Source organism: Phascolarctos cinereus, unplaced genomic scaffold (assembly GCF_003287225.1).
Source record: "Phascolarctos cinereus isolate Bilbo 61053 unplaced genomic scaffold, phaCin_HiC Scaffold_1;HRSCAF=81, whole genome shotgun sequence".
Taxonomy (NCBI): Eukaryota; Metazoa; Chordata; class Mammalia; order Diprotodontia; family Phascolarctidae; genus Phascolarctos; species Phascolarctos cinereus.
In genome coordinates, this window is record NW_027555514.1 from 9,378,879 (window position 1) to 9,393,062 (window position 14,184).

General features: G+C 40.8%; 1 long non-coding RNA gene across 1 annotated transcript; it reads left to right on the forward strand.

Annotated features, from left to right (window-relative positions):
* The first annotated feature begins 322 nt into the window (after nt 1–322).
* On the forward strand, nt 323–13,883 carry LOC110217560 (uncharacterized). The gene is made up of 3 exons (XR_013486496.1): nt 323–471; nt 12,087–13,227; nt 13,757–13,883. It is a non-coding gene; the product is annotated as an uncharacterized LOC110217560 (long non-coding RNA).
* Nucleotides 13,884–14,184: the final 301 nt, after the last annotated feature.

Sequence of the window (14,184 nt, forward strand, 5' to 3'; positions counted from 1 at the left end):
CTTCTGCACAGGAGAAGGGTACAGTGAGGTCACCAGCCATTTCAGGAGGGCAGCAAGTGAGGAAGAACAGCATTGGCAGTGCCAGGGAAACCAGGTGATATCCCTGGCTCTCTCCACGCAGGGTCCACGCACCCTCTCAAATCTGAAAATAGCCTTTTTGTGCTTGGGACAAGCAGCACAAAATATGCCCGGGGCAAGAGCAGGATGCCTGGGGACAAGGGAATGGGGGGAAGGGAGGATCAACTGCACTAGGGGTGAGGGAGGAAAGCCCATATGATAGGTCCGCATTTTAATTCATTCTTCTTGCTGACTAGGTCCAAAATTCAGTTGTTTTTATGCTGCCGATGGCCTTCAAGGTTTGTCAGCACCCTCTACATTTGGACAACCTGGAGCAAGGCCACCATGGTCCTGTTCTTATTGCAGCTCTACTGAAGTAAATGGGACTTCTACCTAGAACAAATGGAGCCCCAGGTAAGGAGGAGGGTTCTGGGCATTTATGTTACGCTTTCACTTCAAAAGGGTTTTTACATTTATTATTTCATTTTTTGTTCGGTCATATCCAATTCTTTGTGACCCCATTTGGGGTTCTCATGGCAAAGATACTGGAGTGGTGTTGCCATTTCCTTCTCCAGCTCATTGTACAGATGAGGAAACTGAGACAAACAGGGTTAAGTGACTTGCTCAAGGTCACACAGCTAGTGTCTGAGGTTGGACTTAACAAGATTTAGATGTGTTTTCTTTAATTCTTTGTCATGAAACCATCTTTATCGCAACAGGTATGAAGTAGACCTTTGATGAACAATCCACTTTTTTTTTCAAGTTAGTCTTGATTGTAACCCGCAGGTAGTTAAAGGGGTCTAAATAGAGTTCCCTGACCAATGAACCATATTTATATCCATCTTTAGGACATATTTCTTAACCTTTAATGACTTGTGTCCTGGCACAAGATTGCATTATAATATTCTCATTCCAATTTGGGAATTTCTGAAATTCTAGAACAATTTTACTATAATATGTATCAGAGTACATTATTCTCACAATGGAGACAATACTTTAAATCTTATTGAAAGTTAAAAAGTCCCCCAAACATTATTTGAGCTGATGCTTTACAGTCTGATGAAGATACCCAGATCTTACAGGCTTACTTGAAACTCTTCTGACAAAAGCCCTCATGTGATCTCATTTTTTTTTCTTTGAGCATTCATTTATGGCTGATTCACTTTAAAAAAAATACTAGGTCATTTAAATATGATTTCTTTTCTATTGATTTGACAATTTTATATTTGTGTAAATGTTAATCCATTTCATCTAAGTTGTTTTTGCTGGGTTATATTGAGGAAAATAATTTCTATTTCCTCCTTAATTCTGGATTTCTCCTTCTAATTTTTTATTCAACCAATTTGGCTTTTCTCTTTCTTTTTTTAATCACACAAGCTGTGTGTTACACTAATTTAAAAAAATTCCTTTTTTTTAATCAGTTCAATGGTTTTGTTTTGCTGTTTTGTTAATCTCTTCTTTGATGTTCAAAATGCCTACTTTGATGATGAGTTGTTGTCGTTGTTGTTGCTTTGGTCCCATGCCCAATTCTTTGATTTGTTTTTTCTTTCTTTTGAAAGTGTTTAGAGACCTGAAATTTCCCCTAAGTACTATTTTAGCTGCATCCCATAAGATTTGGTATCTTGTCTCATTGTCATAATTTTCTTTGATGAAATTTTTTTGTTCAAATAGCTTATCCTTTGACCTACAGGTTTTTTTTTTTTAAGATTTAAATTATTTAGTTTCCATTTCATTTAAATTCTTTTTTCAAAGTCCCTTTATGCAGTTTTTATTACATTGTGGCCAGCAAATAATTTGTTTACTATTCCTACAATTCTGGAGTTATGATGTTTTTGTGACTCTACTGATGATTAATTTTTATAAAGCTGCCATATCCTGAAGCTGAGAAATACATAAATTCCTTTCTGTTCCCACTCAACAATTTCCAGAGAGCTAAGTTTTTAAAAATTCTATCCAGGTCTTTAACTTTTGTTTTCAGATTTGTCTATATCTAAAAAGGGTAGATTAAGAACCTCCATTATCACAGCTTAACTGTGATTCGTCTAGCAATTCAATTGATGTTTCTCTTTTTAGATGCTATACCATTTGGTGTATATGTATGTCTGGGTTTGTGTAAATAAATATGTGATATATGTTTTATCATACATATATGATATTCATTCACACTTTATGTTGTCTTTTTGGATAGTAGCTTTCCTCATCTATTTTTATCATATCTATTTTTGCTTTTGCCTTTTTTTCTGAAATCATGATTGCTACCCCTGCTTTTACTGAATTCACCGGAATCATAACAGATTTTGCTCTATCCTCTTATTATCACTGCACAAATCTTTAAATGTGTTTCTTATACATAATATATTATTGAATTCTGCTTTTAAAATCATTTGGCTATTATATCTGTTTTATGAGTATTTTATAGAGCTCATCCTATTCACATACATGGCTAAGTGTGCATTTTCATCCATCTTCTCTCAAACTCTTCTCTCTTTTTTCCCCACTGCTTCCACTTTACAAAGTACATGATGAGTGAGGAGTGAGTGTAATACTAGTGATCTATTATTGAATCAATCTCTTTCTGCTCCCTTATCTACTCTTCTCACAAGTTTTTACCTTTTCTTTCCTTTTAATCCTCCTCTAAGCTCTACACTTCAATATTAGATTTTGTTTTGCTTATAAATATTATCTCACTGATTTTGCCCACCCTATAAAACTGCCTTCTCCTTGTGCCCTATGTTTCTCTGTCATGTTTAATCTATTTCTATATTAATTTTTTGTATATATATATATATTTATGTAGGTGCGGTCAATTTTCTTTTGTCTAGTTAAGATGAGAGTGAGGTTCATAGCGTGCCTGACTCCTCCCCTCCACCCTATTCATTCTTTCATGTTCATATACTGTTCTCATACACACATTGTGTGAGGTAGTAAGTTCCTTGTCCTTCTTCTCCCTTTCCTCTAGTATCTTTTCCTTTCCTTCCTTTCCTAAGATTAGCAAAACAGAACAAAACCACAGCCTCTGCCTATTAACTTTCCCTATGACTCTTGAAGACATTAGAGGTCTGAGAAGACACATGTTTCTTCATTCCCTTATTGGAATGTAGAAAATTCATCCTCATATGATCCCTTTCAACTGATTGAATGTGTTTATTTTTCTATGTTTCATTAGGCTCCTGTGTTTGAATTTCAAAATTTCTGTTCTTTTTGCACCTTTTGTCCCAGAAAACTTAGAAGTCTTTTATTTCAGCAAGAATTAATTTTTCCACTTTTAGGATTATACTTATTTGCCCCCGAATACATTATTCTTGGTTATAAGCTTTTGCATTTTACCTTTTTGAATATAATATTCCAAGCTCTCTTCTCTTTTATGGCAGCCGCCACATCTCATATGCTCCTGACCATGGCTACTAAGTACTTGAACTCTTTCTTTTTGTCTACTTGCAGAATTTTTTCTTTGAACTGAAAGCTTTGGATTTTGGTGGTAATATTCCTATGAGTTTTTTCCCTTTGATGTCTCCTTCAGGAGGTAACTCATGGATTTTTCTAGCTTTGTTTTACTATATGATTTTAATATGTCTTGGTGGTTTTAACTTAGGACTTTTTGAATGTGGCATCTAGACATTTTTTAAATCATTATTTTCATGTGTCTCTTTTGAGATTGTTTTTTCTTGACTTGTTTTCCAACTGAGTTTTTTTTTTTATAATATGCACTTTATATTTTCTTATTTTTAAAAATATTTTGATTTTGTATTAATAATTCTTCTTGTCTCATGGAGTAATTGTCTGACCAATTCTAATTTTTAGGAAGTTTAAATCTTGGATGAGGTTTACCACTTCCTGGTCTAAGCTATTAATTTCCTTTGCCATTTTTTTCTCCCTAGCTGAAATCCTATTTAATATTATGTTTTGCATCTTTGTTCCATTTCTTCAAGGTCCTCTTGTGGTCTATGTGGCCAGGATATTCTTTTCTCTGAGGCTATACTTGGACTCCTGGAGATACTTTCTTGTTTTGCATTTGCTTCTTAGGTTTCTCTCAATTTATAGTATATCTTCATTGGGTTTTTTTTTTCCTTCTGTTTTCCTGTATCTCCAGACTTGGTTTTTGGATTGAGGCTTTGTGTTTGGGGAGGACACCTTCCTGTCCTCTTGGGTGATGTTAGGCAAGCCCTGCTTGGACCTGGATGCAATGGCTGACTAAGATTCAGTTTTATAGGAATTCCAGGGTTTTGGCTCAGTCAGTCTTCTGGTAGCTCACCTTAGGTTTTGACCTTTGTCTGTCCCTTCTTTCTATCTTCCTTGCAGAGTCCAGAGCCAAGACTCTTCCACACTCCATCCCTTGATGTGATTCTGACAGAACCCCACCAGACATTGTTGTCTCTGCTTTGCTTCCCAGGTGTCACCCTGTCCCTTTCTCCTACTATATCTTGGGTTATAGGCTGCCTGAGCCCTGCATTGCCTGTTTGCTGGCTGGCTCTGTCTTTTTCTGTTCCCTAGGTGGGGCTGCCTGAATCCCATGCTGGGCACTAGTCTATCCCTATCTCTTGCTCTGGCTTCCTAATGTTTTACCTCCTTCACCTTTCACACACCTTGGCTAATTTCTGCTCACAGTTAATGCTGGATTCTGGCAGTATTTTCATGAAGTGTTGGACTGGATGGAGGAGCTCAAAGCTCTGGTTTTGTTTATCATTGCTTCCTCTGTTTATTTTTATAGCTTTACTGGGATGTTTGTGGGAGATCTGGGCTCCTCTAGGTCTTAGCATGCTGCCACCTTGATACAATTTTTTTTTGAATACCAACAGTCACTGTTATATCTCTAATGGTAATTGAAGTGTTCACATTGAGACCTACAACTTTTTGTCCATTTCTTAAAAATAACACTTTTTTTAAAACCATGGAATTAATAAATAGAAAAAGAGGACCATAAAACTCATGTGTCATTACATCTAGCACTGAAGAGAGAACTAATTAAAGGTGGGGAACCCCACTCAAAGTACTTTTATTTGGCCGAGGTCAGACATTCTGAGCCACACAAGTGTCAGGAGAAGAGCACGTTTATGACCATTGCTGCCCCCAAATAAAACCCAATCAAAACCATGGCTTGTCCCAAGTAAGTAGTCTTTATTAGTCTACCTGTATGATTGAGGCTCAGATCAGTTTGCCACTCCAAGCCTTCCCTGTAACCTGGGGAGAACATTTGTTATAACATCAGTGTCACCATTCGGCTTAAATGAAATGAAATAATGAATGTGAAGTGCTTGCAAGTCTTCCAGTGCTATTCAGAAGGGTTGTTATTGATAACAACAATGATTGTTATTAATGATAATGACAATAATAATAAATTTATCACACAGACAACATTAGACCTCAAAATGGAATTCAGGTCTTCTTATTCAGTGACTTCTGCACAATGAGTCATACCAATTAGCATGGCCACACGCCTTGTAGAAAGGGAATTAGGACAGGGTGGGTGGAAATGTGGTAATCATGCTGTGTGAACTTTGCTCCTCTGCTGACAGAATCAAGAATGTTAGACCTTAAAGGGAGTTCAGAAATTACCTGGGTCATTTTTCTTTTTGCTTGACTACCTGAAGAAAGTCTTCTAGAAGGTCCTGAAATTATCTGTCTCTAGCTACATTCGTGCCCTCATAACACATGTTTCTTTTCTCTCTAGTCCCAATCCCAGGAAAATGTAAGCAGGCACTAGTCTGGCATTTTCACCCCCTCTCTTTATTCTTAGTACTCATCATAACACTGCGCACATAGTAGAGACTGAGAAATGTTTCCTGACTTTGTTCATTTCAGGTGAAGGTCTGCATGGCAGTAACACTCTTTGGTGGCACTGGCTAGCGTGGACAAGGCCTTCTTGATGGATATTTAATTTTGCCTCCAACCGTGATAAACTAGTAGGAAAGAGAAAATTTGTTGTGCCAGTCCCTGGGCCACCAGAGAGCCCCTGTGTTAACATTTTATTAAACATTTCCGACTCCCCTCCTCTTGCCCTCCACCAGTCGGCATATAATGTCTCCCAGAGTCATGTCTTTAGTAAATCATTCTTTTCTCTGCCCAGGTCAATAAGCCTCCAATTTGCCTTGAAAGTCTGAGTAGACCTTGACTCACCTTTCATTCAGGTCAATTTAATAAGCCTTTATTAAGCATGGATTTATGAAGCATGAAGCTTCCTGCTAAACACTAGGAACACAAAGAGAAATGAAAAAAAAATCTCTTCCCTCAAGGACCTCCCATGCATAATGTTCCCTCCACCCTTGTGACCCTAAGACCCCTGAAGGATCACCTCGTAGGTCATCTCCTACATGGAGCATTTCCTGATTCTTTCCAATTGATTTACTTTGTGAATATTTTTATCTACTAATTTGTGTATTTGTTGATTTTCCAAGTAGACTCGGGCTTTTCGAGAACAGGGACTATCTAATTAAAAAAAAAATCTTCTGGGTGTCCTGATCAGTACACCTACAGCAGCTAGGTGGTCCAGTGGATGGAGTGCCAGTCCTGGAGTCAGGAAGACTCATCTTCATGAGTTCAAATCTGGCTTCAGGCATTTATTAGCTGTGTGATCCTGGGCAAGTCACTTCACCCTGTTTGCCTCTATTTCCTCATCTGTAAAATGAGCTGGAGAAGGAAATGGCCAACCACTCCAGTATCTTTGCCAAGAAATCCCCAAATGGGGTCACAAAGAAGACTCACACTTGACAACTGTATAACAATGGACTGAGCACTGTGAATTCACTTAGCAAGAAAGAGAACAACTGCACCTCTTTCCCTCAGGCGTCTAGGGGTGATCAGTGCTACTGGCTTAAACCCCCATTCAGGGGTGTCTCCTCTCCCTACACTGTCAGCTGCTAGTAATTGCTGTCCTGATTTCTTTGAACCATTTGAAATCATTTAGCTTTTGCATAGAGATATGTACTGTGGCAACATAGGAAAAACAAGTATTTCCCCCCCCCCCAAACCTGGAGGCACTCTCTCCTCCATACCAGCTCAGGCCTAAGGGAAGGGGGCAGGGGTTCAGGTAACCCAGCTTCTACATAATATCTACCCCATTAAATTCACTTCTGACCTCAGCAAGCTTGATGAATGAATGAGTTCATCTCTGCTCCTGATGGACTGGGCCAGGCCAGTCACTAGAGATGTCATTCCTTACCATCTGCCTTCTAGAAAATCCTACCATGGACTCCAGTTCCCGGACTCTTGTGGTTCACTCTCTGGACCCTTTGGAACCCACAAGGTCACAACTGTCTCTATTCTCCTTTACCTAAAACAGGACAGAAAACATGCAAAGAGGCAAGAACAGAGGTCCACTTCCACGGACCATGTGTCAGCCTTAAAAACATGTCAGGAAGAAACTTCCCAACAATAAGGGTCTCCCAAAGTGAAAAGGGCTGCCCACAGTGGGGATGGGGGTTGGAGGATGGGGAAAGGGAGTGAATTCTCCCTCAGGAGGATCTGCCTTGAAAATGTGGGTGAGCATTTGTCAGCAGGAGGAGTTAGAGTGGGTTAGGTATTGGCTGGACTGGATGAAGCCTAGAGGTACTTCCACCTCTGAAGTGCTATGATTTCAGCCAAGGGTCATGCCTCTAGATCAGGGGTCCTTCACCTAGGGTCCTGTAACTTGTTTTTAAAAAATGTTTTGAAAACTACTTCAGTGTAATTGGTTTTCATTGTAATGTTCTGTATTTTATTTTATGCATTTCAAAACATGATTCTGAGGGAAAGTTCACAGGCTTTAAGAGACTGATAACCAAAGGAGTCCATGACAGAAAAAGGTGAAGAATCCCTGCTCTGGATCACCAGATTGCCGAAAACATTGAAGATTTGGATGACAGCCCATCAGGAAGGAGAGGGTGCGTTTGCTTCTGTCTGGAAGGAAGGGACATTGGCTTCTGGAATTGTCTCCAGCAGGGGCTGGAGTGGAAATCCCAGCTCTGCAAACGTCCTCATGGGGCAATGGGCTGGGAGCGCAGGGGGATGAGCCATCCCATCTGGTCCACCTGGAATCCCCGGCTCTCCCTCCTTGGGGACGGCAGGTTGTTTGGTTATATATGGACAGCTGAGAGCAATTTCCCCTTTTCCAGTCTAAAGGAAGCCAGCCGCTCCCATTGCGTTTGTCAAAGGCATGTATGTGAGAGGGGAGCGAGCATGTTTACCCAATGGGCGCAGGGCCAGAGCTGCTTCTGCTCCTGGCTCAAGGTTTCCCAGCCTCCTCTGCTGCAGACAGAGATGGCCAGATAGGACCAGCTGCCAGCCAGGATGCCAGAACTTCAAAGGGCTCTCTCATCCGCCGCACTAAGGGCCCTTACAGGATGCCTGGATGGAGATGCCAATGGCTTCTCTGTCTTCGCTCGCAGTTCTGGCTGGACCATCTGCAGAATACAGAAATGCCTCTTCTCTACCTAAGGCGGAGCCAGGTGTGATATGCCTGTAAACAGGAACACTTTTGCTGCCCATCATCACAGCTGTCTTCACTTTATGGGCACAAATGACAACCGGATCTCTCCTCGAGGGCGAATTAAAATGCAAGCTCTGTCCCCCCTCCCCCCAAAGTTCTGTCAATCTGAGGTAATCCAAGTTCACTGAACAGCACCGGAGGCTCTGTAGTCAGGAGGAGACCTCAAAGGTGGCAGGAAAGACCTCGGGCCCCCTCGCAGAAGCTTCTCAGAAGCAAAGGTTGGCCAATACCTGAAATTCTAAAATTCTCTCTTTAGGGTTTAAATCCTTTGGTGAATGCTTTGGAAAGCCCTGATCAAATGCAAATATCAGTGGGAGGGGCAACACTTAGCTCTAGGTGGGGATCCAAGGGGCATGGGGAATTGCCACCATAATGGGTTGAGGAAGACCCAGGACGGTGGACCTAGATCATTCGGTTGAGGCCAGTCCTGGCTGACCAAAAACAGCATTACGGAGCAAGCGTGATGTTTGACAAGGAGTCAAAGACCTCCCGACCATATCCTTTGCTACCCGTCTGTCCTTGGACACATCACTCCCCCTCTCTGGCCTCAGTCTCCTCATCTACAAAGTGGACAGAACAATGTCCTACCTCACGGGCTTTTTTGTGAGCACTGAATGTGATCTTCTAAACTGCTCTGAAAAGCTTATTTGTTATTGTGTGGTCATTTTGTTCAGTCATGTCTGACTCTTCATGATCCCATTTGGGGCTTTCTTGGCAAAGACACTGGAGTGGTTGGCCATTTCCTTCTCCAGCTCATTTTACAGATGAGGAAATCGAGACAAACAGGGTTAAGTGACTTGCTCAGGGTCACACAGCTAGTTAGTGAGCTTTTTTTTTTTTAAACACAGCTAGCTATTTTTATTTGTCCCATGACCAAAAAGACTTTGTCTCTTTGTCCTTTGGTCTTGAGCGAAGTGATTATTTTTTTTTTTTTGCCAGGCTCCAGGGAAATATGATTAAATGAGCACGAGGACACCCTCCCCCACCCCAAGCAGAAGGCTTCATGGTGTTCTGTGCTAATAATTTTTTTTATATCTAATAATATCCTTTATTGTTTCATCTTTCCTTAAACTCTGTAACCCCTAAGGTCATTCTTCATTTTCATTTAATAGTATTTTATTTTTTTCCAATTACAGATACTTTTCAACATTCCTTTTTTTTTTTGGAGGTGACATGGTGAGACCTGTATTTTATTTTTAGTTTTCAACATTTACTTCCACAAGATTTTGAGTTCCAAATTTTCACCCCTCTCACCCCTCCCCCACCCCAAGATGCCATGCATTCTGAGTACCCCTTCCCCTAGTCTGCCCCTCCTTCTATCTCTCCCCCCCTTCTCTTATCCCCTTCCCCTTCTATTTTCCTGGAGGGAAGGATAGACTTCTGTACCCCATTTCCTGTATTTCTTATTTCCCAGTCACATGTGAAAACATTTTTTTAAACATATGTTTTTAAAACTTTGGGTTCCAAATTTTCTCCCTTCCTCCCTCCCCACCCACCCTCATTGAAAAGGCAAGCAACTCAATATAGGTTATACATGTGCAGTTATGCAAAACAATTCCATAGTAGACATGTTGTGGAAAACTAACTCTATTTCCCTTAATCCTATCCTGCCCCCTCACTTACTCTGTTCTTTCTTTTGACCCTGTCCCTTCTCAGAAGTATTGCTTCTGATTGCCCCCTTTCCCAGTCTACCCTCCTCTCTATCATTCCTCTGCTGTCTGGTGCCCTCCCCCCCCCATTTTCCTGTAGGGTAAGACAGATTTCCATACCCAATTGAATGTGTATGTTATTCCCTCCTTAAGCCAAATCCTGTGACAATAAGATTCACTCATTCCCTCTCACCTTCCCCCATTTCCCCTCCACTGTAAGAGCCTTTTTTTTCCTTTTTTTGTGAGATAATTTACCCCATTCTACCTCTCCCTTTCTTCTTCTCCTAGTATAATCTTCTCTCCTCCCTTAATTTTATTCTCCAGATATGACCCCTTAAATTTCAACTCACCCTGTGCCGTTTATCTATCTATCTATCTATCTATCTATCTATCTATCTATCTATCTATCTATCTATCTATCCATATGTATAAATACATAAAATTTTTCCCCTTCCAACTACCCTAATACTGAAAAAGGTCTCATGAGTTATAAATATCATCTTTCCATGCAGGAATGTAAACAGTTCAACCTTAATAAGTCTCTTATGATTTCTCTTTCCTGTTTACCTCTTCATGTTCCACTTGAGTCTTGTATTTGAAAGTCAAATTTTCTATTCAGCTCTGGTCTTTTCATCAAGAATGCTTGAAAGTCCTCTATTTCACTGAATGACCATTTTTTCCCCTGAAGGATTATACTCAGTTTTGCTGGGTAGGTGATTCTTGGCTGTAATCTTACTCCTTTGCTCTCCAGAATATTATATTCCATGCCCTGTGGTCCTTTAATGTAGAAGCTGCTAAATCTTGTGTTATCCTGATTGTGTTTCCACAATACTTGAATTGTTTCTTTCTGGCAGCTTGTAATATTTTCTCCTTGACCTGGGAACTCTGGAATTTGGCTACAATATTCCTAGGAGTTTTCCTTTGGGGATCTCTTTCAGGAGGAGATCAGTAGATTCTTTCCATTTCTATTTTGCCCTCTGGTTCTAAAATATCAGGGCAGTTTTCCTTGATAATTTCTTGAAAGATGATGTCTAGACTATTTTTTAGATCATGGCTTTCAGATAGTCCAATAATTTTTAAATTCTCTGTCCTGGATCTATTTTCCAGGTCAGTTGCTTTTCCGATGAGATATTTCACATTGTCTTCTGTTTTTTCATTCGTTTGGATTTGTTTTACGGTGTCGTGATTTCTCATAAAGTCACTAGCTCCCAATTACACTATTCTAATTTTTAAGGAAGTATTTTCTTCAGTAATCTTTTGGACTTCCTTTTCCATTTGGCCGATTTTGCTTTTTAGGGCATTCTTCTCCTCATTGGCTTTTTGGACTTTTTTTGCCATTTGGGTTAGGCTATTTTTTTAAGGTGTTATTTTCTTCAGTATTTTTTTGGGTCTCCTTTAGCAAGCTGTTGACTTGTTTTTCATGATTTTCTTGCATCTCTCTCATTTCTCTTCCCAGATTTTTCCTCTACTTCTCTTACTTGCTTCTCAAAATCCCTTTTGAGCTCTTCCAAAGCCTGAGACTGATTCATATTTTTCTTGGAGGCTTTGGATGTAGGAGCTTTGACTTTGTTGTCTTCTTCTGGTTGTATGTTTTGATCTTCTTTGTCACCAATGTAAGATAATATAGTCTGACTCTTTTTGCGCTGCTTGCTCATGATCCTGGCCAATTACTTGAGTTTTAAACTCTTTGTTAAGGTAAGAGTCTGCTTCCAATGTGGAGAATGTACTGTCCCAAGCTTTGGGGGTTTGTACAGCTGTTTTCAGAGATACTTGTAGGGACCTGTAAATTTTCAGTTCTACCAAGGTTGTATGATAAGGGGTGAGGTGTTTACTCCTTTCCTGGCTTGTGACTTGGTATATTAGTGACCACAAGCACTCCTTTCTGTCCTGTAACTATGAGGAGGGTTTTCTCTTTACAGCCACTACAAGCTCCACCTCGCCAGTGCTCCTTCTTGCCCCAGGACCGCCACCCAGAACTGTCACCCAGATCTAAGCATGGGCAAAGCAAGAGATTCCTGCCTCAGCACTGGCAAAGAGATCCCTGTAATCCCCTTCTGATCAGCCACTTGATTCCCCCTCAGTCTGTGGGCCAGAAGCTCAGGAGGCAGCCACTGCCCTGGGGCCCATGCTCTGTGCTCTGAACTCTGTGTTCTGGAACTGGCTCCGAGACCTAGCTCCTCTCTCACTGCAGAAGCAGACTTTTCCCACTGACCGACCTTCTAAGTTGTCTTTGGTGTTCGTGGGTTGAGAAGTCTGGAAACTGCCACAGCTGCCCACGATTCAGTTCTCTGAGGTCTGCTCCAGGTTTGTTGTGGCCTGTGCCCCCATGCCACACTGCGTTACTCCCCCTGCACGGTGTGATACACCTTTCTGATCAACCATCCAGGTTGTCTTGGGCTGGAAATTTGCTTCACTCTGTCTTTTTGTGGGATCTGCTCCTTTAGAATTTATTTAGAGCCATTTTTTATAGGTATTTGGAGGGGTTTGGGGGAGAGCTCAAGCAAGTCATTGCTTTCACTCTTGCCATCTTGGCTCTGCCTCATAAGTGAGCTTTTAGATAGAACTTTTATCTCTCTACAAATATTAGCTAATATTTATGTTAATCATTTGTGTTAATGCCTCTTGTTTCCTCAGATATTCATTTGAAGTTGTGACACTTCCCTTTGTTATAGAATCATGAAAATATGGGTTTGGAACTGGAAGGAACCTCAGGTGTGTCCAACTCCCTCCCTCATTCATTGTATGAGAAGACTGAGGTCCTTTGGGAGTAAGTGACTGAAGCATGGCTAGTGTCTGGGGTGGGATTTAAACCTGGCTCTTCCTGGCTCCAAGAATGACACTCTTAACCACTTCATCACACTCTGTTTCTTCCCCCTCACATTTTGCATTCACAAATTTTTGTTCAGCTGTGTTTAAACCTTACAGGGCTTTGAATAACATGTCTAGAGAATCTGGGAGCACAAGTTGGCCTCAAAAGAAATTCATATTATCACCTTTAGATCTGGAGATCATCACACTCACCTCTCAGACTTCTGAAAACATCGACTGGCAAGGTGAAAGGTATTTCATGGCTCAATGGAAGGGGATGGGATCTGGAAGCAGGGAGCCCAGGCATATCCTGCCTCTGTGATTTTGAAGAAATGGCATTGCCCCCCGGGCCTTGGTTCTCTCATCTGTAAAATGGGAGGATTAGACTCGATGGTCTGTGGGGTTCTTTCCAGATCTAGATCAAAGATGCTCTATGGTTCTTTCTAGATTTATGATCCTAGGACATGTAGAAAATAGGTCTTCTACTTTTCATGTGCTACTGATAACCAGAGGGTAGTGGAATCTTCTGATCCTTCTGTTAAAGACTCTTGTGTGGGCCTACATGTGGGATCCCATGTAGAAACATTTTACTTAATTGCATCAAAGACTTACAAATGTAGCCATAGTAGTGAGCTGTGACCACCATGATCATGGGGAAATGGGGAAGGGAAAGTGGGGAGGGAGAGAGAGAGAGAGAGAGAGAGAGAGAGAGAGAGAGAGAGAGAGAGAGAGAGAGAGAGAGAAGAGAGAGAGAGCTCTTCAACATGTTCTTAATTTCCAGCTTGCCTCCGCAAGAGACCAGGAAATATCCCCTTTGGTGAGATTGTGGCCTCCTTTTTGGTCAAGCTGAGGTCGCATATTGCTGTCATCAGAAGAATCCACTTATTCTAGTGTTTTTTCTAGTATATTCTGATCGTAAATCATCTCTGATTTCTATTTGTTATTTGCTAAAATAAACTCTTGGGTTTACTCACTATTCATTATTAGTGATGTCTTTTGTGTAACTAGCATTTGGTGGGAAGGCATAATGACATGTGTAAGCTTGGAACAACTCTCTCCCTTTAAGGGATATTGGCCAAGAAAGCAGCTCTGATCTGAGTCTATGTATGCTTAGATCAACAATATTTAGGGGAGTAGTTTGATATGCTTTTAATCTGCTAGTACCTTTGTAGGCTGCGTGGAAGGATGCTGAGCAAACAGCTTTGAGAA